The 26,941-nt window shown below is 43.4% G+C and overlaps 1 protein-coding gene across 3 annotated transcripts in view; it reads left to right on the forward strand.

Annotated features, from left to right (window-relative positions):
- Positions 1–26,941, forward strand: part of PLD1 (phospholipase D1) — a 327,109-nt gene that overhangs the window by 133,803 nt on the left and 166,365 nt on the right. For 2 of the 3 annotated variants that reach the window (XM_077290540.1, XM_077290542.1), the window contains exon 1: positions 15,224–15,372. The exons of the other annotated variant lie outside the window; for it this stretch is intronic. The gene's annotated coding sequence lies outside the window, so the exon portion shown is untranslated. Of the gene's footprint in view, positions 1–15,223; positions 15,373–26,941 lie in introns of those variants that run through there. 3 annotated transcript variants of the gene reach the window in all.

Consider the following 26,941-nt stretch of genomic DNA (forward strand, 5'->3'; position numbering starts at 1 on the left):
GTGAGGATAGAGCTGGTCATGCAGCGGTTTGGTTGATCGGTGGTTACTGCAGGTTGTAGGCTTGTCGGAAGAGGTGGGTCTTCAGGCTCTTTTTGAAGGTTTCGATGGTAGGCGAGAGTCTGATGTGTTGTGATGGAGGGTTCCAGAGTAGAGGTGATACGCGACAGAAATCTTGTATACGATTGTGGGAAGAGGAGATAAGAGGGGAGTAGAGAAGGAGATCTTGTTGAAGTTGGCAGGAAGTGGAAAGGGCTTGGATATGTGGTTTGAAGGAGATATCAGCGTCAAGGATTACCCCGAGGCAGCGAGCTTGTGGGACTTGGGAGAGTGGGCAGCCTTGTACTGTAATGGATAGGTTCGTTGGGGGGGGTCGCGTGAGATGGGGGAAAGATGATAAATTCTGTTTTGTCCATGTTAAGTTTCAGAAATCTAGCGGAGAAGAAGGATGAAATAGTGGACAGACATTGAGGGATTCTGATTAGTAGGGAGGTGATATCTGGTCCAGAAATGTCGATCTGTGTCATCAGCATAGAAGTGATACTGAAAGCCATGAGATTCTATGAGCTGTCCCAGGCCAAAGGTGTAAATGGAGAAGAGCAGGGGCCCAAGGACTGAACCTTGTGGGACCCCGACATATAGGTGGTGAGGTGAGGAGGTGGTGTGTGAGTGGGAGACGCTGAATGTCCGGTCTGTTAGGTATGATGAGATCCAGGATAGGGCCAAGTCTGTGATGCCAAGGGATGAGAGGGTCTGTAATAATAGGGAATGGTCCACTGTGTCAAAGGCAGCCGACAGGTCGAGGAGGAAGAGGACAGAGTAGTGTCGCTTGCTCTTGGCGGTTAAGAGGTCATTGGTGACCTTAGGGCAGTTTCAGTGGAATGGTGTGACCGGAAGCCAGATTGTAAGCGGTCAAAGAGGGAGCAAGAAGAGACATGGGAGGACAGTTGAAGGTAGACGTGTTGTTCCAGTAGTTTGGAGGCATAAGGAAGAAGTGATATAGGGCGATAGCTAGATACAGAGGATGGGTCAAGAGAGGGCTTTTTGAGAATAGGTGTGATGGAGGCATGTTTAAAGCTTGAGGGGAAAACACCAGTTGTTAGTGATAGGTTGAAGAGATGGGTTAGGGTTGGGATGAAGACTGTGGTGAGGTTTGGGATGAAGTGGGATGGGAGCTGGTCAAGTGCACAGGTGGTGAGATGCGATCTTGAGAGTAGAGTGGAGAGTTGATCTTCTGTAATGGTGGAGAAGTTAATTTTGGAGTGGAGGGTGGGAAGTCGGGAGGAAGGGCTCTGGGGGTTGTTGACCAAAACTGTCTCTGATGTTATCAATCTTCTGCTTGAAAAATGAGGCAAAGGTTTCAGCTGAGATAAGTGGGGAGGGAGGAGGTGCTGGGGGACGGAGGAGAGAATTGAAGGTGTTGAATAACTGTTTAGGGTTGTGAGACAGGGAGGATATGAGAGATGAGAAGTAGGTTTGTTTAGCTGTGGCGAGTGTGGTCTTGAAAGTAGTGAGGGACTGTTTGAATGCGATGAAATGCTCGTTGGAGTGGGATCTTTTCCATCTGCGCTCAGCAGCCCTGGAAGCTCGCCTCAGTTCTTTGGTCAGGCTGGTGTGCCAGGGCTGTCTGTTGATTTTGCGAGCTTTGGTATGTGTAAGTGGGGCAGCAGATTCCAAAGCTACAGCTATTGTGGTGTTATATAGAGCGGCAGCGTCATCCGCATTGTGTAAGGAAGTTATGTCTGTGAGAGGGAGGAGGGATTCAGAGAATGAATGTAGGTCAAGATGTTTAAGATTTCTGCGAGGGTGTGAAAGTTTGTGGGGTGGGGATTGTAGACATGGAGTGGAGAGGGAAGAGAATGTGAAAAGGTTGTGGTCAGAGAGAGGAAGAGGTGAGTTAGAGAGGTTAGATAGGGAGCAGAAGCGGGTGAAGATGAGGTCCAGTGTGTGACCATCTTTGTGAGTGGCTGCAGAAGACCATTGAGTGAGGCTGAAGGAGGAAGTGAGAGATAGAAGTTTAGTGGCAGCTGAGAGGGAAGTGTCAATGGGGATGTTGAAGTCGCCCATGATGATGGTGGGGATGTCCGCGGAAAGGAAATGAAGTAGCCAGGTGGTGAAGTGGTCAAAGAAGGTGGTGGCTGGCTCTTGGGGTCGGTAAATGACAGCCAGTTGGAGGTTGGAGGGGGAGTAGATGCGCATAGAGTGCACCTCAAAGGAAGGGAGGGTAACAGAGGGTGGCAGTGGGATTGGGGTGAAGGAGCAGTTATCTGACAGGAGAAAACCAACTCCTCCACCATGTTTGCTGCTGGGGCGGGGTGTGTGAGAAAGGTGGAAGCCACCGTAAGAGAGTGCAGCAGGGGAGGCTGTGTCAGAAGGGGTGAGCCAGGTTTCAGTAATGGCGAGGAATGAAAGTTTGGTAGTAACAAAAAGATCAGGGATGTAGGAAAGCTTGTTGCAGACAGAGTGAGCGTTCCACAGAGCTCCTGTTAGTGGGATTGGGGAAGCGGGGGCTGGGAGAATGGGTATAAGGTTAGAGAGGTTATGGAAGTTTGTGATAGAGCGTGGATGGGTGGTAGAAATGACTGTGGGAATGTGGTGAGGAGGACCAGGATTTGGAGAGATATCACCAGCAGTGAGAAGGAGCAGAGAAAGTGTTAGCAGGTAGGAGCAGGAGAGGGCATGAGGGTGCTGTCTGTGTTTGGAGACAGAGGATTGTATGTTGAGGAACAGTTCTGAGGGGGAGGTGAGATGGATGGGGAGGATTGAAGCAGAGATAAAACAGTTCCTTACTTGGTGTGGGGATTAGGGGAGGTAGCATAAAGTGAAGGATTATAGGGGTGAGAGTGAAAATAAACAGAAACATTGTTTACAGTGACTGGCCAGTTCCATTCAGTTCCAATTCTGGTTTTAATTCTACTGTAATCTTCACACTTTTAGGACACACTTCTAGGAATCACACTGCAGACTAAAGTCATGCAGACTTTAGCTATGCATTATATGTAAAACTAAGTGCGTTCAGGTGTGAAGCAGAGAGGAGTGGTCTCTGTTCATCTTGGTCAGAGAATTAAGAGTGGACCAGATGCATACAATCAAGCATTGAGTAAACAAGGTCATAAATAACACGGGTGGGGTAAAGCTGGGGTTAGCTGAAAGGCATACCATGAGAATGCTAGGAGCAGAGGGAAGTCTGTGTGCAAAGCTGGGTGATGTACTATGTGCACTTCATAGACAGACAGCAGGAGAGCTGGGTGGATGAACATACCATGAGAATGCTAGGAGCAGATGTATTCAGAAGCACCATGACCCCCTGCCTCTCAACTTCTTGCTTCATGGCGTTTTGCACTCCTGACTGACGGACAGTTGAATCCAGCTGAACTGCTGACAGAACCGTTGGCTTTCCAGTGCGGCAAGCAGAGGTAACTTTCCTCTGCATCATCAGAAGAGTCCAGAGACGTTGCAGATGGCTCGATACAGAGTAGTGTTTACAAGATCTATAGCAAAGAACTTGTGAGAGCTTGCCTAGAAATCCCTTTAACCCCTTCACCCCCGAGCCTGTTTGCACCTTCACGCCCAGGCCAAATTTATCCCCTTTAATCAGAGAGTTATGTCACACAACATAGCTAATAAATAACATTTCCAACATGTCTAATTTACATCAGTACAATTTTTGAAACTTTTTTTTTGTCAGGAAGTTGGGGTTAAAATTCAACCAGCGATTTCTCATTTTTCCAACAAAATTTCCCTAACCATTTTTTTAGGGACCACATCACATTTTAAGTGACGTTGAGGGACCTATATGACAGAAAATATCCAAGAGTGACACCATTCTAAAAACCGCACCCCTCAGGGTGCTTAAAACCAAACTAAATAAGTTTATTAACCCTTCAGGTGCTTCACAAGAATTAATGTATTGTGGAAAGAAACAAATGAACATTTTTACAACATTTTTTTTTTTTACTTTCGACCCAATATTTTTTTTTTTCACAAGGGGAACAGGAGAAGATGGACCTCAAAATTTTATATAAAATGGTACACTGGCGCTACACTATTAAGAAGATACTAAAGCAACGCTGCTGCTGGTGATCAGGCAGGGTCTGTGTAAACCCCTGCTTAGTGAAAGAGTATAAAACTGAATGAAGGTTATCACCTGCGCTAGAAGAATGCGTTGGAAAATAAAATCAGTATATGGACACAAAAGAAATAGTTGTGCAAATACAATGACTTAGAGAGTAATGCCGTTAACCATAGTAATCACTGCATTAGCACTTACTAAATAGGGCTGTAGCCGCGCCGCAGCGTAGCTGTAACTTTACCCGTGAGGTGTCCAGTGATTAGTCCCGTAATTCAGTAAGACAAAGGAATGAAGTCCGCTGGATGGCTGTACGCTGATCACAGGGAATTCGGACAAGCCGCCAGCCTCTAGCGTGCCCCGGCCGGAAGCGACGCCGAAGCAGTGGCGGAGCGTGGAAAGGGCGTAGCTAAGGTGTGACGTCACACAAGGAGTAAGGACGGGGAGCGTGCAGGGACATAAACCAACGCGTTTCGAAGGATGAATACCTTCTTCGTCAGGGCTGCAGTTCCCTGTGGGGCCCATCCTTATATAGTGCTAGATCATTGACCCTTTCCTGTCCAGTTCATACAATTCCCCAGAAAAGTGGCGAACAGTTCAATTTATATTTCTAACAGCAGCATTTGTAATTTGGGGCACTAATAGTGAAAGCTGGGATGGTATACAGATTGCGCTGGATGTGAGTTACAAAACCAGTAAGCCGCTAGTTGATACATGCATAAATATATATAAATCATTTAGTGGGAGCATGCCATGCTTACAAGGATAACCGGATAGTACATCCCTCAGGATCATGCATAAATAGCTGATGGACTGGGAGTGTCAGGAATTGAATAAGGGAATATTGTAGGTAATACAGGTAAAATAAGCAATAATTACTTTAAAAACAGGCCTTTATTAAAATATTGGGCTAGAAAATATATATATGTACAGAAATACGATAAAATTGAACAAGAACACCTGGGCTAAAAAAAATTTTTCATTATAAAAACCCCACACCAATGGGGCAAGATGGTAGTTAAAATCAGGAATATAATAAGTGAAGTTTGAAAGTATTAGATAATCCTAAAAGGAATAAAATAGCAGGATGCTAGATAAGAAACTAAAAGGCATATAACTCAATCTCCTGGTTAAGTCCGTTAGGTGCTAGACTATCTAGAGTGAAAATCCATTTGGACTCCACCCTCGACATTTCTTTAATAAAATTACCACCTCTAGCATTTTGCTGGACTGATTGAATTCCGCAGAAAAAAACGTTAGAACACGAACAATTGTGATATTCCGCAAAATGCCGAGATAGAGGGTGTCCTTTATACCCTTTATTTATGTTGTCTAAATGTTCTTTTATTCTGATTCTGAGGCGCCTTTTGGTACGGCCCACATAAATTTTATTACAGGGGCATTTTAGTACATAAATCACTCCCACTGTCTCGCAGGATATTCTACTTTTGATGTTGAACTTTTGTGTTCCACTAGAGTCCATAAATGTGGTTTGTAGTTCCTTGTTAAAAGTTGTGCGAGTGCAACATGGACATATGCCACATGGTTTGAATCCACAAGTGGGACGTGTAGTTGCTGATTGGAGTGTTGTCTGGTTCTGGTGCACCGATTTTGTAGTTGGCGCTAAAAGGAGGCCCAAGTTTCTTGCTTTCGTGTAAACGAATCTTGGATTACTAGGCAATAGATCTCCGATATTTTTGTCGCCCTGTAGGATGGGCCAGTATTTACGAACAATGTTATTGAACATTTTGTACCCTGAGTGGAACTGAGTCACTATTGGTAGTTTATTAATTTGTTGTTGAATATTAGGCAAATCATTATTGTGTTTTCCTTTATTCAATAAAGTTATTCTCGGTATGAGGCTTACTTCCTGCCTTATCATATCCAGAGCTTGAGTATCATAGCCTTTGGCTTCAAATTGTTGGGTGATGCGCATAGTTTCCTCATTATAATTGTCTATATCTGTACAATTTCTCCTAATGCGCATATATTGCCCTTTTGGAATATTCGTCAGCCAAATTGGTAAATGACAACTGGATATGTGTATAAAACTATTTGAGTCCACATCTTTGTGGTAGCATTTGGTTTTCAGTATATTGTTTTCCACATAAATTGTTAAATCTAGGAAATTGACCGACACCCTGCTGGTGGTGGATGTGAATTCCAGACCAAACTGGTTATTATTTAGATTTAGAATGAACTGGTCCAGTTCAGTAGCCGATCCTTCCCAGATGAATAGAACGTCGTCGATGAAGCGACGCCAGAACTTTAGTCCTGTTTGAAGGGTACCGCCTTGGAAGATGTGATGTCGTTCCCAGTTGCCTACATACAGATTAGTGTAACTGGGCGCAAAGCGTGTGCCCATTGCGGTACCCCACGTTTGCAGATAATATTGACTCTCATATTTGAAATAGTTATGAGTGAGTATGAATTTGATACTATCCAAAATAAATTGGATTTGGGGTTCTTTATACGTCCCCAAAGAATGCAGGAAAAAATCCGCTGACTGGCAACCCTTTTCATGATTGATCACGGTGTAAAGTGATTTAATATCCAGCGTACCCAAGATATACTTGTCCTGCCAAATAATAGATTCCAAGGTTTTTATAGTATGTGTGGTGTCTTTTAGGTACGCCGGCAATAGTGGCATACATTTTTGTAGGTGTTGGTCCACATATTTAGATAAATTAGCGGTTAAACAGTTGATGCCAGAAATGATCGGGCGGCCAGGGGGGTTAGAGGGGTCCTTATGTATTTTAGGAAGATGGTAAAAGACGGCTGTTGTTGGGGTTTGATTATTAATGAAATAAAATTCTTTCTTATTGAGGATCCCCAAAGATTTCCCTTTTTGGGCTAGACGGTTCAATTCCTTAGTGTAATTACTAGTAGGATTAAAACTCAACTTCTTATAGGTTATAGAGTCATTCAGAAGTCTTAAGGACTCATTGTGGTACATTGCGCAGTCTAATACCACAATACCTCCCCCTTTATCTGCCGGACGGATAATGATATTGTGGTTCTCTTGGAGATTAATAATGGATCTTTTCTCACTATTATTGAGGTTATATGCAATGTGACGAAAATTGTTTTTCCCAATTTTTTTAATGTCTGTGGTCACTAAAGTCTCAAAAGACCGGAAAGCAGTGGAGTACTCATTTATTCCATCCACTTTCAACCCAATAAATGAGTACTTCACTGCTTTCCGGTCTTTTGAGACTTTAGTGACCACAGACATTAAAAAAATTGGGAAAAACAATTTTCGTCACATTGCATATAACCTCAATAATAGTGAGAAAAGATCCATTATTAATCTCCAAGAGAACCACAATATCATTATCCGTCCGGCAGATAAAGGGGGAGGTATTGTGGTATTAGACTGCGCAATGTACCACAATGAGTCCTTAAGACTTCTGAATGACTCTATAACCTATAAGAAGTTGAGTTTTAATCCTACTAGTAATTACACTAAGGAATTGAACCGTCTAGCCCAAAAAGGGAAATCTTTGGGGATCCTCAATAAGAAAGAATTTTATTTCATTAATAATCAAACCCCAACAACAGCCGTCTTTTACCATCTTCCTAAAATACATAAGGACCCCTCTAACCCCCCTGGCCGCCCGATCATTTCTGGCATCAACTGTTTAACCGCTAATTTATCTAAATATGTGGACCAACACCTACAAAAATGTATGCCACTATTGCCGGCGTACCTAAAAGACACCACACATACTATAAAAACCTTGGAATCTATTATTTGGCAGGACAAGTATATCTTGGGTACGCTGGATATTAAATCACTTTACACCGTGATCAATCATGAAAAGGGTTGCCAGTCAGCGGATTTTTTCCTGCATTCTTTGGGGACGTATAAAGAACCCCAAATCCAATTTATTTTGGATAGTATCAAATTCATACTCACTCATAACTATTTCAAATATGAGAGTCAATATTATCTGCAAACGTGGGGTACCGCAATGGGCACACGCTTTGCGCCCAGTTACACTAATCTGTATGTAGGCAACTGGGAACGACATCACATCTTCCAAGGCGGTACCCTTCAAACAGGACTAAAGTTCTGGCGTCGCTTCATCGACGACGTTCTATTCATCTGGGAAGGATCGGCTACTGAACTGGACCAGTTCATTCTAAATCTAAATAATAACCAGTTTGGTCTGGAATTCACATCCACCACCAGCAGGGTGTCGGTCAATTTCCTAGATTTAACAATTTATGTGGAAAACAATATACTGAAAACCAAATGCTACCACAAAGATGTGGACTCAAATAGTTTTATACACATATCCAGTTGTCATTTACCAATTTGGCTGACGAATATTCCAAAAGGGCAATATATGCGCATTAGGAGAAATTGTACAGATATAGACAATTATAATGAGGAAACTATGCGCATCACCCAACAATTTGAAGCCAAAGGCTATGATACTCAAGCTCTGGATATGATAAGGCAGGAAGTAAGCCTCATACCGAGAATAACTTTATTGAATAAAGGAAAACACAATAATGATTTGCCTAATATTCAACAACAAATTAATAAACTACCAATAGTGACTCAGTTCCACTCAGGGTACAAAATGTTCAATAACATTGTTCGTAAATACTGGCCCATCCTACAGGGCGACAAAAATATCGGAGATCTATTGCCTAGTAATCCAAGATTCGTTTACACGAAAGCAAGAAACTTGGGCCTCCTTTTAGCGCCAACTACAAAATCGGTGCACCAGAACCAGACAACACTCCAATCAGCAACTACACGTCCCACTTGTGGATTCAAACCATGTGGCATATGTCCATGTTGCACTCGCACAACTTTTAACAAGGAACTACAAACCACATTTATGGACTCTAGTGGAACACAAAAGTTCAACATCAAAAGTAGAATATCCTGCGAGACAGTGGGAGTGATTTATGTACTAAAATGCCCCTGTAATAAAATTTATGTGGGCCGTACCAAAAGGCGCCTCAGAATCAGAATAAAAGAACATTTAGACAACATAAATAAAGGGTATAAAGGACACCCTCTATCTCGGCATTTTGCGGAATATCACAATTGTTCGTGTTCTAACGTTTTTTTCTGCGGAATTCAATCAGTCCAGCAAAATGCTAGAGGTGGTAATTTTATTAAAGAAATGTCGAGGGTGGAGTCCAAATGGATTTTCACTCTAGATAGTCTAGCACCTAACGGACTTAACCAGGAGATTGAGTTATATGCCTTTTAGTTTCTTATCTAGCATCCTGCTATTATTTTATTCCTTTTAGGATTATCTAATACTTTCAAACTTCACTTATTATATTCCTGATTTTAACTACCATCTTGCCCCATTGGTGTGGGGTTTTTATAATGAAAAATTTTTTTTAGCCCAGGTGTTCTTGTTCAATTTTATCGTATTTCTGTACATATATATATTTTCTAGCCCAATATTTTAATAAAGGCCTGTTTTTAAAGTAATTATTGCTTATTTTACCTGTATTACCTACAATATTCCCTTATTCAATTCCTGACACTCCCAGTCCATCAGCTATTTATGCATGATCCTGAGGGATGTACTATCCGGTTATCCTTGTAAGCATGGCATGCTCCCACTAAATGATTTATATATATTTATGCATGTATCAACTAGCGGCTTACTGGTTTTGTAACTCACATCCAGCGCAATCTGTATACCATCCCAGCTTTCACTATTAGTGCCCCAAATTACAAATGCTGCTGTTAGAAATATAAATTGAACTGTTCGCCACTTTTCTGGGGAATTGTATGAACTGGACAGGAAAGGGTCAATGATCTAGCACTATATAAGGATGGGCCCCACAGGGAACTGCAGCCCTGACGAAGAAGGTATTCATCCTTCGAAACGCGTTGGTTTATGTCCCTGCACGCTCCCCGTCCTTACTCCTTGTGTGACGTCACACCTTAGCTACGCCCTTTCCACGCTCCGCCACTGCTTCGGCGTCGCTTCCGGCCGGGGCACGCTAGAGGCTGGCGGCTTGTCCGAATTCCCTGTGATCAGCGTACAGCCATCCAGCGGACTTCATTCCTTTGTCTTACTGAATTACGGGACTAATCACTGGACACCTCACGGGTAAAGTTACAGCTACGCTGCGGCGCGGCTACAGCCCTATTTAGTAAGTGCTAATGCAGTGATTACTATGGTTAACGGCATTACTCTCTAAGTCATTGTATTTGCACAACTATTTCTTTTGTGTCCATATACTGATTTTATTTTCCAACGCATTCTTCTAGCGCAGGTGATAACCTTCATTCAGTTTTGGACCTCAAAATTTGTTGTGCAATTTTTTTTTTTAGCATGTCAATACCCTATATGTGGTGGGGAAAAAAAAGACTATTTGGGCACATGGCATGACTCGAAAGGGAAGGAGAACTATTTCACTTTATTCATGTGAAATCTGCTGGAATAATCAGTGTACACCAATGTTGTTTGGAGAGCCCCTGATGTGCCTAAACCCCCCACATGTGACACTATTTTGGAAACTAAGGGAACTTATCTAGATGTTTATTGAGCACATTGAACCCCTGGGTGCTTCACATAAGTTTATAATGTTGAGGCGTTAAAATAAATGACATTTTTTTCCCAAAAAAACGTTTTTGTAGACCCAAATTTTGCATATTCACACGGGTAACCGGAGCCATTGCGCCACACAATCTGTAGTGCAATTTCTCCCGAGTACGCCAATAGCCAATATGTGGATGAAAGCTACCGTTTATGTGCACGGCGGGGCTTGGAAGGTAAGGAGAGGCATTTCACATTTTGAATGTAAGATTTGCTGATATAATTAGCAGACGCTAATTATTGGAGAGCCCCTGATGTGCCTAAACCCCCACAAGTGACACAATTTTGGAAACTAGACTCCTCAGGGAACTTATCTGGATGTGTATTGAGCACCTTTGACACCCAGGTGCTTCACAGAAGTTTATAACATTGAGTTGTGAAAATAAAAAAATATTTTTTTTCCACAAAAAAAGTTTTTAGCCCCAAGTTTTTTATTTTCACAAAGGTAACGGGAGAAAATGGACCCCATTATTTGTTGTGCAATTATTACTCTGTATGCCGATACCCAATACTGTTTGTGTGCACAGCAGGGCTCAGAAAGGAAGGAGTGACATTTTGAAACAAAGACTTGGATGGAATGGTTTGCGGGTGTAATGTCGTGTTTGGAAAGCCCCTAATATGCCTAAACAGTGGAAAACCCCCACAAGCGACCCCATTCTGAAAACTAGACCCCTCAAGGAATTTATCTACATGTGTGGTGAGCACCTTGAACCCACAGGTGCTTTACAGAATTTTGCAAAGTTGATCTGTGAAAATGAAATTAATATTTTCCCACCATAATAGTTGTTTAAGCAGCAATTTTTTTTCATTTTCACAAGGATAGGAGAAAATGGACCCCGAAATTTGTTGTGCAATTTCTCCTGAGTATGCCGGTAGCCCATATGTGGTCAAAAACTACTTTTGAGGCACAGTGCAAAGCTAAGAAGGGAATAAGTGCGACATTGGAGTTCAGATTCCGTTGGACTGGTTTGATGGGGCCATGTTACATTGGCAGAGGCCCTGATGTGCCAGAACAGCAGAACCTCCCCCCCACCCCCACCAATAAGAGACCCCTTTAATAAACTACAGCTCTCAATGATTTCAGCTAGGGCTGAAGTGATCACATTGACACCACAGGTGGGTCACAGTATTTTATACCATTGGGCAGTGAAGAAAAAAACAATTACATTTTTACCAAAATTTTGCTTTAACCCCATATTTTACAGTTTCACAATGGGAAATGGGGAAAAGGGCACCAAGATGTGTACCACAATTTCTGCTGAATGTAGACCTACCCCATATGGGGGTGCTGATGCTTGGGCACATGGCGAGACTCAGGAGGGAAGAAGCGCTATTTATCTCTGGAGTTCAAATTTTCCTAAAATAGTATACAGACTCCATATATATAGCCCCTAAGTACTAGAAGAGCAGAATTCCCCCTCCAGTGACCCCATTTTAGAAATTATATATATATTTTGACTACATAGGCGTTTTCCATAAACAAGCAGTAATAAATATTGCTGAGTGAAAATTGCAAACTGCCCTTGTAGTGACCAGTACCTTATAGTGCCCATACATTGTGCCCAACTCATGCATGTAGCTCATCGCTACAGAAGAGCTAAACATGTGGACGCTAACTGGTGCACACTGGGGCTCAGAAGTGTGGGGGGCATTTGGATTTGGGAGCGCTGAATTTGTTTTGGGAAGTGAGGAGCCATTTCGCTTTTCCAGAGCCTTTGTATTACCAGTAACATGGAAGCCCCCTATATTTTCGTTAACAGATGACGGATCTGAGTGGTCACTTGTGGATTGCGTTGATGCTTTTAATGGGAAAATGTTACATAATGTTTGGGATCACAGTTATCTGGTGCTCATCCTTGAGCCCTTACTTTTGGGTTTCTATCTAAATCTCTGAGTGATGTGATTCAGATTGGGGGACCCTCTGCATCTCCACCATTACTGGGGTCTCAGGAACCTGTCTCCAAGCTGGGAACTTGCAGGAGAAATAATAGTATAATACTAGCTGAAGAGCCCGGCGTTGCCTGGGCATAGTAAATATCTGTGGTTAGTTATAGCACCTCACTTCTCTCATTTTCCCATCACGCCTCTCATTTTCCCCCTCACTCCTCTTATTTTCCCCCTCACTCCTCTCATTCCCCCCTAACACTTGTCATTTCGACCTCACATCTGTAATTTTCCGATCACTCAACTATTTTCCCTCACTCCTCTCATTTTGCACTCACACCTTTTCATTTTCACCTTACACCTCTCATTTTCACCTCACACCTCTCATTTTCACCTCACACCTCTTTTTCCCCTCAGTATATATATTTGTCATCTCCCTTATATATAGTATACACCTGTATGTCATCTCCTGTTTATAGTATATACCTGTATGTCATCTCCTCCTGTATATAGTATATACCTGTATGTCATCTCCCCTGTATATAGTATATACCTGCTGTATGTCATCTCCTTCTGTATATTGTATATACCTGTATGTCATCTCCCCTGTATATAGTATATACCTGCTGTATGTCATCTCCTTCTGTATATTGTATATACCTATGTGTCATCTCCTCCTGTATATACCTGTATGTCATCTCTTCTGTATATAGTATATACCTGCTGTATGTCATCTTCTCCTGTATATACCTGTGTCATCTCCTCTTTTATATAGTATATACCTGTATGTCATTTCCCCCTGTATATAGTATATACCTGTGTCATCTCCTCCTGTATATAGTATATACCTGTATGTCATCTCCTACTGTATATAGTATGTACCTGTATGTCCTCTCCTTCTGTATATTGTATATACCTATGTGTCATCTCTTCTGTATATAGTATATACCTGTGTCATCTCCTCCTGTATCTACCTATGTGTCATCTCCTCTTTTATATAGAATATACCTGTATGTCATCTCCTCCTGTATATAGTATATACCTGTAAGTCATCTCCTCCTGTATATAGTATATACCTGTGTGTCATCTCTCCTGTATATACCTGTGTCATCTCCTCCTGTATATAGTATATACCTGTGTGTTATCTCCTCCTGTATATAGTATATATCTGTGTGTCATCTTCTCCTGTATATAGTATACACCTGTGTGTCATCTCCCCTGTATATGGTATGTACCTGTATGTCATCTCCTCCTGTATATAGTATATATGTGTGTCATCTCCTGTATTAGACCTCGTTCACACGTTATTTGGTCAGTATTTTTACCTCGGTATTTGTAAGCTAAATTGGCAGCCTGATAAATCCCCAGCCAACAGGAATTCCTCCCCCCGGCAGTATATATTAGCTCACACATACACATAATAGACAGGTCATGTGACTGACAGCTGCCATATTTCCTATTTGGTACAGTTGTTGCTCTTGTAGTTTGTCTGCTTATTAATCAGATTTTTATTTTTGAAGGATAATACCAGACTTGTGTGTGTTTTAGGGCGAGTTTCGTGTGTCAAGTTGTGTGTGTTGAGTTGCGTGTGGTGACATGCATGTAGCGACTTTTGTGTAATGAGTTTTGTGTGGTGACATGCGTGTAGCAACTTTTTGTGTGTCGAGTTGCATGTGACAGGTTAGTGTAGCAAGTTGTGTGCAGCAAGTTTTGAGCATGGCGAGTTTTGTGCGTGGCGACTTTTATGTGTGGTGCCTTTTGAGTATGTGCAAGTTTTGTGTGAGGCAAATTTTGTACATGTGGCAATTTTTCCGCGTGTGCAAGTTTTCCATGAGGTGAGTTTTGCGTGAGCCTAGTTCTGCATGTGGCGAGTTTTGAGCGGTGACTTTTGTGTTTCGACTTTTATGTGGCGAGGTTGGTGTATGTGTGGTGAAATGTGCGCTGAGGGTGGTATATGTGTTCGAGCACGTGGTAGTGTGTGGCGCATTTTGTGTGTGTGTTCATATCCCCGTGGTGGTGTGGTGATTATCCCATGTCAGGGCCCCACCTTAGTAACTGTACGGTATATACTCTTTGGCGCCATCGCTCTCATTCTTTAAGTCCCCCTTGTTCACATCTGGCAGCTGTCAATTTGCCTCCAACACTTTTCCTTTCACTTTTTCCCCGTTATGTAGATAGGGGCAAGATTTTTTGGTGAATTGGAATAATGTAATAGCTGTATAATGTAAACTATTAGTAACATAATATAGGACATAAAACACGTCACAAGTGGGAAGGTCAGGTTCCTCGCCCAGCACTGTGCAGTATCCGTGTGAGAAGCCTCCGTCCTGTGGGCAGCAGGGCGGGTCTGGTACGTGGAGTGCCAGCTCTTGGGCACAGCTCCGCCATGAATAGTGTCCTGGCCGGTCGCCGGCAGGCACGGCTGTATACGTGTATAGACATATATACACATATATACTGCCCGTTGTCTTGAAGACCAGGTGGCCGAGAGAGGGGCGGGGACACCGGCCGGGTCCTAACACCGCAGGTTACAACACGAACAGGTAAAAGTTCTCAGTTCTTCTCATCAGTTCCCACACATGCGGCCCCGCCCCTTACTGACGTTTCCCAGGTGGGCGGGGCCGTAAGTTTTCCTGCGGTGTGATGGGCCGAGGAGCCGGCGGGGCGTGGCTGGCGGCGCTGAGCCAGTGGGGAGTTGGCCCGATTCCCCAGTGCTCAGTGCAGTCCGCGCACCGCAGTCTCCTGTTGCTCTTTGCTTGGATTACTGAGTTTCCTGAAGAGCCGGCTCCGTGCACAGGCAGCAGGATGACTCCTCCGCTCCCACAGGGGCTGCAGGTGAGTGGCCGTCCGGGAGTGCGCGCAGCTTCATAGACCACAAGTGTCAGGGAACAGCCTTACTGCCCTCTTAAAGGGACCTGCTCACTATTTCATTACTAGTTGCTGTGAAGTGTCCTGTGTCTCAGAAGACACTGTCTGCCCAACTTCTGCGCTCTGGAGACCCTTGTATGCGCTTGTCGGTCTGATGTCTGCACTTTGACATTTAGGGTTCCTGTCCCTTTAAATGTAAGTCCTAGCAGCCTATAGATTCCTGTGGCGTCCCCATGACCGGCATGATCACTGTCCCCATGTAGACCCTCCCTGTACATGTGGTGGGCTCCGCTCATAGTAGTACGGAGTGATCAGCCAGTGTCGCCACAGCTGACGCACACAGTGGCCCGATACGTATAGTGCCGTATTGCGACTGTTCGGCCTCACGCCTGAGGTACTTTGGGTCAGGGGCAGAGGTTGCCGTACTTTTCTGTATAAGTATTGCTCATGGATAGTTGTGTCTGGCAGCCAATCAGGTTGTAGCTTTTGTCATCCAAAATCCTGTAAAAAGATGAAGCTAGGCGCTGATTGGCTGCCCCAGGTAAGGCTACTTTCACATTTCCATCTTTTGTGTCACATCGCAATCCGTCGATTTTTGAAAATGTAGGATCCTGCATTTTCCCATAGACTTGTATTGCGGACGGATCGCGAAGTATGGCCACACGTTGCGTCCGTCATGCACTGGCTTGCGTCGGGTTTTGGCGGACCGTCGTCACAGAAAAACGTTCAAGGGAATGTTTTTCTGTACTTCGCATCCAGTTTTCCCGTCTGCGCATGCCCGGCAGGAAATGTCTCTCTCTGACTCTTTCCTGCCCGGCAGCGCAGACGGAAATGTGAAAACAAACACTTCTGTCGGTACGTTACGTCGACGCTTCGTGACGGGCGACTACCGACGGAAGTGTGAAAGAGGCCTAAGGCGAAGGTTTGGGTGCTCACGGATTACCTTATGATAGAGACTTAGGAGTTTTGTCTGAAGCCTCAAAAAACAAGTTGAGGAGAAACCCTCTGCCGGAGCCGTTCACTACAATGAGGCGGTCACTTTGTGCTCCGTATGGCCTCCCCTTCTGGTGGTAGCACCGTAGACACAATTCTGAAATGGAGACCAGACGGTTTACATTGCTTCTTCCTCAAATCATTTCTTTTGCTGCCAGATTTTATATTATAACAGTATTTTACCACTCTGAGGTTCTCTCACGTCTGCCTCCAGAATGGAAGCCAAGGAGAACGGAGGGACTCCAGCTGACGCATCACAGTCAATGGCTTTGTCATAGGATTTGGTCTCATTCCCATTTTTAGGACTCCAGACTGAAGCCCCTGATAGAGCCTTGAAGGTGAGGCGAAACATAATGAAAAAGTTTGTATTCCCCGTGGATCTGACCCCAATTTCTGTTTCACTAAGCTTGATACTGGCGAGATATCTGTGGGAACGGCTCAGCCAGTGTGGTTGGACTTGGCACCGCAGTCTGGTTTCAGTCACATCTGTGGGCTACATTCAGCTATTGATGCTGTGGGGAAGGCCAATAATGAGCGCCATGTGAAAGGTGTCCTGACCTACTTGGAAAAACCAGTTCTGCTGAACGTGAAGAAGTCATGCTTGCTGCTGCTGTCATTATGGCTGTCAAGAAAGCGATCACATACATTTCCCAACAAAGCACCTCTTCTCTGCTGTAAAATGAACCTGACCGACGGCACAAGTGATTTTACAAGAGTTCTAAAGCGGACGTCCCGTGATAGTGTGTGGTGGAGGGACCACAGCAGAGTGCTGGTCAACGGAATTGGACTGTGTTTCTGCATGATGTTGGGAGCCCCCATTGTAGTAATTGGTGTGGGGTCCTGCGTGCCAGACCTCGAACATTAGTCTTCTATAGGCTCTGACTATGTATATATATTAAATGTTCACACTTGTGTATTTTTACAAATGTGGGTGGATTAGATTTAAAGGGAGTGTCTTATGTAGACAACCAGTGTCCATATACACGATCAGGGCATGTAAATGTCACTGAGTGAATAGTCAGCGTGCTGAGTAGTAGGAGACACTGACAATTATCTGATTTTCATCCATGTGTCTGTTCTTTTCGTTTGTATGACATCAGTTTTTATACAACTACATTGAAACCTATACATGATCACATACAGTTTCCTAGATTTATAACAGAAATCTATTTGTGAAACTTGGATGCCACTCGTAGTCAACGTTGGATCAGATTTTTTTTATATTTTTGCTTTCCGTACTCACACTCTGAGCCAATTTAGAAATCGGATTGATCATGTCTGATTTTTACGCTTTTCTGCACAAGACCTTACACTCAGCCTATTGGCGGAAACTTAGAATGGCCCTAAAACACCTTAATATCTACGCATCAGATTGTACATGGCAGAATTGTTTAGAAAGGCTAGAGTGTAAACTGCGCACCAAATCGTATGGATCATTGCAATTATTTCAGGGATGGTTAAAGGGCCACTGTCACCCCCCCCCCCAGTCGTTATAAACTAAAAGAGCCACCTTGTGCAGCAGTAATGCTGCAGTCTAACAAGGTGGCTCTTTTAGTTTTTGATTCATTTATTACCTCAAAAAAGCGTTTTAAAAATTGGCCACAAATACCAGATATTGTACCAGGAGGCGGTCCGAAGTGTCCTGTATGAATCCCCCAACTGCCGTCACTCATCTCTTCAGGGGCGATGGTCCCCGCCCCCTGAGCGCTGTTATCGTCTGAAATCCGGCGCCTGCGCTGTGCGTGCCTGCCTGGGGCCTGCGCAGTGTTCATTGTCAGTGCGGCCACCCTGTTACTGAAGCCCCCGCCCCGCACTGTTATTCATTATGCACAGTGCGGGGCTGGGGTTCCTGGGCATGCGCACTGCGCTGTTTAGACGCTCCCCAGCTCCGACGCTCCCCCGCCTTCCCAGGAACCCCAGCCCCGCACTGTGCATAATGAATAACAGTGCGGGGCGGGGGATTCAGCAACAGTGTGGCTGCACTGACAATGAACACTGCGCAGGCCCCAGGCAGGCACGCACAGCGCAGGCGCCGGATTTCAGAAGATAACAGCGCTCAGGGGGCGGGTACCATCGCCCCTGAAGAGAAGAGTGACGGCAGTTGGGAGCTTCATACAGGACGATTCGGACCGCCTCCTAGTACAATATCTGGTATGTGTGGCCAATTTTTAAAACGCTTTTTTGAGGTAATAAATGAATCAAAAACTAAAAGAGGCACCTTGTTAGACTGCAGCATTACTGCTGCACAAGGTGGCTCTTTTAGTTTATAACGGCTGGGGGGGGGGGGTGACAGTGGCCCTTTAACTATGTTATAAAACAAACAAACTCCAGACTATAAAGAGTAAAGAATTGAGTGGCTAGAAGTGAAACAAAAACCAAATGTTTTCTGTGAGATCAGCCTTACTGAAGCTTTGTGTTTGGTGCTGGCAGTGCCTGTTACTGTACAGCGGGCATATGCCAGTACTGAGCCTCATTAATACTGTATCCGTCGGTGTACACAGGACGTGCTGTGAATCCTCTAGGACACGTCATGCCTGTTGTACTGTATGTGCAGGCTGTTTATACAGTATTACATCCTTCTGTGTAATAACAATATGGGGCAGTCAGGTGGTTGTCGGTATATAATGTCCTTTCCAATAAGTGTGCTGTACATCAGACTGGGGCCGCACACAGACGTTGGGCACGTGCCAGCTTCACTACTTGGCCCATTTTGCATGCTGTTTGTTTAACCCGAATGTCAGGACTAAAAATTGTTAGCATTGCACTCTGAACCAGATCTGGAAAAGTTCCTGGCATACATGTCAAACATATCCATAGGGTATAATTAAGCTGATGGATAAAAAAGTGTGCTTTGGCTTTCGTCAGGGTAGTATGTGGCGACTATATCGTTGGTGCAGTGCCACAGTGGCCCGAGAGGTAGCGGGCCCCTCTTCCACCTCAAATAGAAGGTGAAATGATACATTATGATGATGATTCCTAAACCAAGAATCTGCAAAAACCCTAGTCCATGCCCTCATCATCTCCCGCCTCGACTACTGTAACCTCCTGCTCTATGGCCTCCCCTCTAACACTCTCGCACCCCTCCAATCTATTCTAAACTCAGCTGCCCGACTAATCCACCTGTCCCCCAGCTATTCCCTGGCCTCTCCCCTCTGTCAATCCCTTCGCTGGCTCCCCATTACCCAGAGACTCCAGTACAAAAACCTAACCATGACATACAAAGCCATCCACAACCTGTCTCCTCCATACATCTGTGACCTCGTCTCCCGGTACTATCCTGCACGCAACCTCTGATCCTCACAAGATCTGCTTCTCTACTCCCCTCTTATCTCCTCTTCCCACAATCGCATACAAGATTTCTCTCGCGCATCACCCTTACTCTGGAACTCTGTACCACAACACATCAGGCTCTCACCTACCATCGAAACCTTAAAAAAGAACCCGACAAGCCTACAACCTGCAGTAACCACTGATCGACCAAACCACTGCACGACCAGCTCTATCCTCACCTACTGTATCCTCACCCATCCCTTGTATATTGTGAGCCTTCGCGGGCAGGGTCCTCTCTCCTCCTGTACCAGTTGTGACTTGTATTGTTCAAGATTCTTGTATCTGTTTTTATTATGTATACCCCTCCTCACATGTAAAACGCCATGGAATAAATGGCGCTATAATAATAATAATGATATTTTGGACTGCAAAGGGCCCATGTATTGTTGTTGCATTGGCGCTCTTTTGTCTGTCGGCCACTGGCATGTACAAAACTTTTTTCTTTTTACTATGCAGTAAAGCACTGCTTTCCTTTTAACATTGGGGTATTTTTTTGTACATTTACAGTCAATGGCTAACATACCCCTACAGGACTGTGTTTTGAGCCTATAAGTAGCCCCTATACCCATGTTGTCACAGTGTGTTGTTTCAAAGAGGCGCCACATTCTCCCAGAGGCGATGCTTCCTCCACACTTAAATCCAGCACTGAATGCAACTTGCTACATTTGTTTCTTTGTTACTTATTCCACCATCGGTGTACACCATGTGCCCATAGCAGAATCCTTCGAGCAGTGATCCATAAGTCTAGATGTTTCTAGTTCATTGGTTTTATATCTGCAGTTGATCTGTGCTTGTCTAAAGATCGATTCTGCTGTAGACGTCTTATCCGGTCATTTGAGCATATGGATGACTTATATCCTCTTGTGTGGTTATTTATGATTATTAGTTTTAGCTTATTGCATCTTTAAAACAGATCTTTGTGTGCAAGTCTAGTCAATGCTGATGTGGTGAACGGTGCTTTGGAAACAGATGTAAATATTCCTTCATCCACTCAGGCTGGCCATACAATGGTCGAACCCCCCCATACACATGCACGCTCTTCTCAACAGAGTGTGCATGCATTTCTAATAGAGAGAGAGAGGGAACATTCTTCCCCTTTGGTTGTGGCTTATCTCCCTTAGGCTATGTGCACACGTTCAGGATTTTTTGCGTTTTTTTCGCTATAAAAACGCGATTAAACCGCGACAAAACCACATACATTAAGCATCCTATTATTAGAATGCAATCCGCAATTTTTGTGCACGTGTTGCGTTTTTTTCCGCAGCGAAATCGCATTCCGGAAAAAAGCACAGCATGTTCATTTTTTGTGCGGAATCGCGGGGATTCCGCACACATAGGAATGCATTGATCCGCTTACTTTCCACATATGGCTATGCCCACCATGCGGGAAGTAAGCGGATCATGTGCGGTTGGTACCCAGGGTGGAGGAGAGGAGACTGCAAACTATGTCCTACAAGGAACGGTTATGGGATCTGGGAATGTTTAGCTTGCTAAAGAGAAGGATAACAGGAGACTTAATAGCTGACTATAAATATTTGAAGGGATGTCAGTGTAGATAGATCACCATTATTCTTATTTGTGCATGGAAACACGAGAAGCAAATGGAATTAAACTGAAAAGGGAGAATATACAGATTAGATTTTAGAAAAACCTTTTTGACAGTGAGGTTGATCAATGAGTGGAACAGGCTGTCACGAGAGGTGGGGAGTTCTCCTTCAATGGAAGTCTTCAAACAGAGGCTGGACAGACATCTGTCTGAGATGGTTTAGTGAATTCTGCATTGAGCAGGGGGTTGGACACGATGAACCTGGAGGTCCCTTCCAACTCCAACATTCCATGATTCTGTTGCAATGGCAGGTGATGGGTCTGATGATTTTAAAAATCTTAAAGATCATTCTGTACTAATTGTATTTAAATTTTATACCTTTTTATATAACTAATTTATGGACAAATCTATGGTATACGGTGTAAAGCATATGTCTTATATAGTGTGACCACTGAATCATGTTGTCATTGGCAAGTGTTAGTTGCAGTCTCTGTATAGACTGCATTTCTGGACAGCTCCTATAGGATTGCAGAACTTACTGTTGCAGTAAGGCTTCTTTCACATTTCTGTCGTTACGCGGCCGTCGCTAAGCGTCGGCGCGGTGTACCGACGGACGTTGTGAAAATTCTGTGCAATGTGGGCAGCGGACGCAGTGTTTCAACGTGTCCGCTGCCCATAGTAAAGTCCCAGGGAGGAGGGGGTGGAGTTCCGGACGCGCATGCGCACTTAAAAGTGCAGGACCCGATGTACGAAAAAATGTTCCCTTGAACTTTTTTTCACTACGACGGTCCGCCAAAAACCGACGCATCCAGTGCACGACGTATGGAACGTGTGTCCATACGTTGCGATGCGTCGGTAATACAAGTCTATGGGGAAAAAACGCATCCTGCAGGCAACTTTGCAGGATGCGTTTTTCAACAGAACGACGCATTGCAACGTCTTCAAAAAGACGGAAATGTGAAAGTAGCCTAAATGGTTCAACTTCTTTCCATACTGCCACCTTACAACACTTTGTAGATTACTCCATGTGAACAAATGTCTGTTACGCTTCTGTCAGTAGTGCTGTCAAGCCCTGATTAATTTCCTGGAGTAGATCACTGGCCATCTCGCAGTATCCGTACTAGATGCTCACAAGTCTCATCTCTAGGAGTAGAATCAAGCTCCGCTGTTTATTAGGGTAAATACAATAAAGGTCTAAGGTCTTTTTTAAAAAAAATATTTTGTGAAGAATTCAGCTCTTACATGACCAATCAAATCCCTGGAGCCAGATGAATTGGCAATTTTCTGCTCGTTAGATGCTCCAGTTTCAAACAAATAAGACATTTTATTCCAGATGCTGCCAAAAAAGAGCCACAATGCAGATCACTGTGTGCTGCCGCCGGGCTAAAACAATTAAGTGTTTATCCAGTATTTGCGTTCTTATTAAGTGTCTGATTACTAGTTATCTAATGAAGACACGGAGAGCGAGGAGGACACTATTTTTAGCACAGTGTACAGTGATTCTTGCGCACAGACATATTCACGCTTTCATTTTCATAATGAAATAACATTGTTTTCATTACCATTCTCATTTATATGAGGATCCTGTTTTAATTGTGAAGATTAAGTTGTAATTAGGGTTTACCATATTTTTTAGATTGCTATCATCTCTGGGGACGCTTAGGCTATGGCTACATGCAGTGTGGGTTTTTTTGGCATAATAAAGGTTGCTTTTTACATGACCCGAATAAGCAGAGGTTTCAGCAATCTCATGCACACTTTTTTTTTTTTTTCCAGAGCGAATTTGAGAACTGCAGTGTTTTTTAAATCTGCAGGATCTCTGTTCTTTTACCTTTTTTGCAACATATTTCACCCACAGAAAGTAATGAGAAAGTGGAGATTATGCTGCCAAGAAAAGCAATATACGTTTTTTGAAAGTTTTGATTAATAAAACTTACTATTAAACACATACTGTAGTCAAAGCATGTATGAAATACACAAAAAATCCAGCAAAAATGCAATAAAATGGGCATTTTGAACACCACATTTTTTTTTACTGCCAAGAGAGCAGGTTTTGGTTGCAGAAAATCCTCCACCAAAAATGCCACTTGTGAAAATGTCTTTTCAGCTGCTGTTGTAGCACAAAAGACAAAACGAAGCCTTAAAGAAACACTCCAATGAAGATTTTTTTTTAATGTGTACGTTAATATACTCGCCTACCGCTGTCTTCTCCGGTATCCTCTGCCCTTCTGCTCCTTTTTCGAGTGATGTCGCTGCCCTTCAGGCTAGCCGGCTCACTCTATGATCTAAACATTCAGTCCCTCCCTAGCCTAGCCTTACATTGTAAAAGCCACATCCCGGTCACGCAACGCGCAGTGTGACCTGGAGAGTCTGAAGATCAGTGATGTTGAGAAGAGGAGCAGAACTGCAGAGGATACAAGACAGTCATAACCTCCGCCCTCTCCCCCCAAAAAACAGGACTCTCTCTGAAGCCTATCTGAGCTATTCAATTCAGGGAAGTTGATGGAGTCACTATGTGGCAGAGCAGAATTTTGTGCATGTCTGAAGAAGACGAAGATCACCGGACCAAGGCCAGACAGTGTCCAAATTGACTCCTTTTGGCTTCATTGAAGTGAATGGCTGTGTTGGAGTTCCCTGTTTGCTGTCGGAATCCTCAACTATGTATACCAGTGTGAACCTAGTGTTAAAATTTGACAAATTTCTAACAGTGGCTCTTGCTGTTAATACATCTTGGAATATGTAGTGTAATCTTTTGCTACCTATTTGAATTACCTTGCACCACTCTGTTGGGCAGAGGAAGGGTCACCCTTGTCACACTATTGCACCTGCTCTCTGACGAAGCGTTGCCTTGCTAATGTAGACCGATGTAAGCGCTCATTATTCAGCTGCAGGATGAATGCACCTTTGTTCTTTTGTCTTCTGTGCTTTTTCGCGGTGGAGATCAGAAAAGGTGTCATGTCATTTGACTACCGTGAGGCTACTGTTGTGCTCTGCTCCAATTTGGAATTTATTATTACACTTTGGGGTTAAACTGGGAATCTGTGCCACTGAATGATGCACTAGACTACAGTGCCATGCCCAGGCCAAAGTTGTGTTGTGCCTTGGGAAATGGCTGTGTATTAATGACAAGGCTACTGTATATGACAGGGTTTTGTTTTTCTATTCTAGAAATGCCAGATATATAATATTTAGCCAATGTTGATACCAGCAGTCCGATGGGAGAATTTGGGTAAATGCATGTGCAACACAATTGCACTGCCTTGAACAATGTACAGGATGGGCCATTTATGTGGATATACATCTAAATAAAATGAGAATGGTTGGTGATATCAACTTTCTGTTTGTGGCACATTAGTATATGGTAGGGGGAAAACTTTTCAAGATGGGTGGTGACCATGGCGGCCATTTTGAAGTCAGCCATTTTGGTTCCAGCTTAATTTTTTCCAATGGGAAGAGGGTCATGTTACACATCAAACTTATTGAGAATTTCACAAGAAAAACAATGGTGTGCTTGGTTTTAACGTAACTTTATTCTTTCATGAATTATTTACAAGTTTATGACCACTTATAAAATGTGTTCAAAGTGCTGCCCATTGTGTTGGATTATCAATGCAACCCTCTTCTTCCACTCTTGACACACTGATAGCAACACCGCAGAAGAAATGCTAGCACAGGCTTCCAGTATCCGTTGTTTCAGATGCTGCACATCTCGTATCTTCACAGCATAGACAATTGCCTTCAGATGATGCTAAAGATAAAAGTCTAAGGGATCAGATCGGGAGACCTTGGTGGCCATTCAACTGGCCCACGATGACCAATACACTTTCGAGGAAACTGTTCATGTAGGAATGCTCGGACCTGACACCCATAATGTGGTGCTGCCCCATCTTGCTGGAAAAACTCAGAGAACGCGCCATCTTCAGTGCATAAAGAGGGCAACACATCATGATGGTCGTCGTGGGCCAATTGATTGACCATCAAGGTCTCCCGATCTGACCCCCTTAGACTTTTATCTTTGGGGTCATCTGAAGGCAATTGTCTATGCTGTGAAGATACGAGATGTGCAGCATCTGAAACAACGGATACTGGAAGCCTATGATAGCATTTCTTCTGCGGTGTTGCTATCAGTGTGTCAAGAGTGGGAGAAGAGGGTTGCATTGACAATCCAATACAATGGGAAGCACTTTGAATACATTTTATAAGTGGTCACAAACTTGTAAATAATTCATGAAAGAATAAAGTTACATTAAAACCAAGCACACCATTGTTTTTCTTGTGAGATTCTCAATAAGTTTGATGTGTGCACATGACCCTCTTCCCATTGAAAAAGTAAAGTTGGATTCAAAGTGGCCGACTTCAAAATGGCCGCCATGGTCACCACCCATCTTGAAAAGTTTTTCCCTCCCATATACTAATGTGCCACAAACAGGAAGTTGATATCACCAACCATTCCCATTTTATTTAGGTGTATCCATATAAATGGCGCACCCTGTATAATCCAGTTACAGCATTTTCTTCCATCTGATTGGCGGCTGCTGTACCAACTGCTGTGTGTCCCTACCCTCGAGGAATCGGAAGTGGGATGGGGCATGATTTTTACTGTGTCCTTCAGGGATCGTGTAGATAAGGGCGCCATTGCTGGGAACGTTTATGGTGCATTTTCTTCACGTTTATTGGGCACAAGCCTTTCCCAATAATTGCTAGCCTGTTTATCCTGCGCAGTCACCTAGTGGGTAAAATGCTCTTTTGACTGACTTAAAATAAAAAAAAACTATCATCATTGTCAGCAGCACATTGTACTGAGCAAAAAGGACATGTGATGCCTAGAAGAATTACTCATCAATGTGCGTATGTTAGGCCAAAGTGCTTCTTAACACGGGCTATTTAACTACTACTGATAGGCAAACGTGTATCTGATCGGCAGACTTTTTGACCACAGATTATATAGTGTAGAATAGGCACTTAGCATCTTTCTGTGAGATTACGGAAACATTTTTTGTGCAGATGTTATACAGATGTAAAAAATTAATACAATATATGAGATAGTGAGGAGTCAGCAGAAGAACTTACCGGTTACTTCTGTTAGACTCTTCATGACTTTTGAAGCTTAAAATGTTTAATAGGAATTACTAAAGACAAAACCTTTATCCCAGGAACTTATTTTGACATTGCTGCGCATTGGTCATTGGTCATTCTTCTTCTTTTTTTTTTTTTTTTTTTAAAGCAATTTTTCATCTTGAGTTCCAGGTGGAATCAGCAATAAATTGAAAATGTGTGTGCACATGCTCCCTACTGTATCAAGCATAAGTGTATGTTACCATGGGAAGGAGCATGACGACCAAACCTTTCATTTGGGTAACCAAATTTAAGAGGGAGATGAAAAATGAATTTGGACGTTGGATTGGATGAAAACAAGCATAGTGGTGCTACCATAGCGTTAATATAAACAACACACAGAGATACCAGTTTTTATAGAACACAATCTATATTGGCGCTTAACGTATGTGCAGTTCTCCAGTTAAAGGAATCTGTCACCAGGGTTCTGGAACCTAATCTGAGAGTATCGTGATGTAGGGACAGAGACTCTGATTCCAGTCATGTGTGACTTACTGGGCTGCTTAGTAAAGTTTTGATAAAATCACTTATATCAGCAAATTATCACTCAAG

Source organism: Ranitomeya variabilis, chromosome 2, assembly GCF_051348905.1.
Source record: "Ranitomeya variabilis isolate aRanVar5 chromosome 2, aRanVar5.hap1, whole genome shotgun sequence".
NCBI lineage: Eukaryota > Metazoa > Chordata > Amphibia > Anura > Dendrobatidae > Ranitomeya > Ranitomeya variabilis.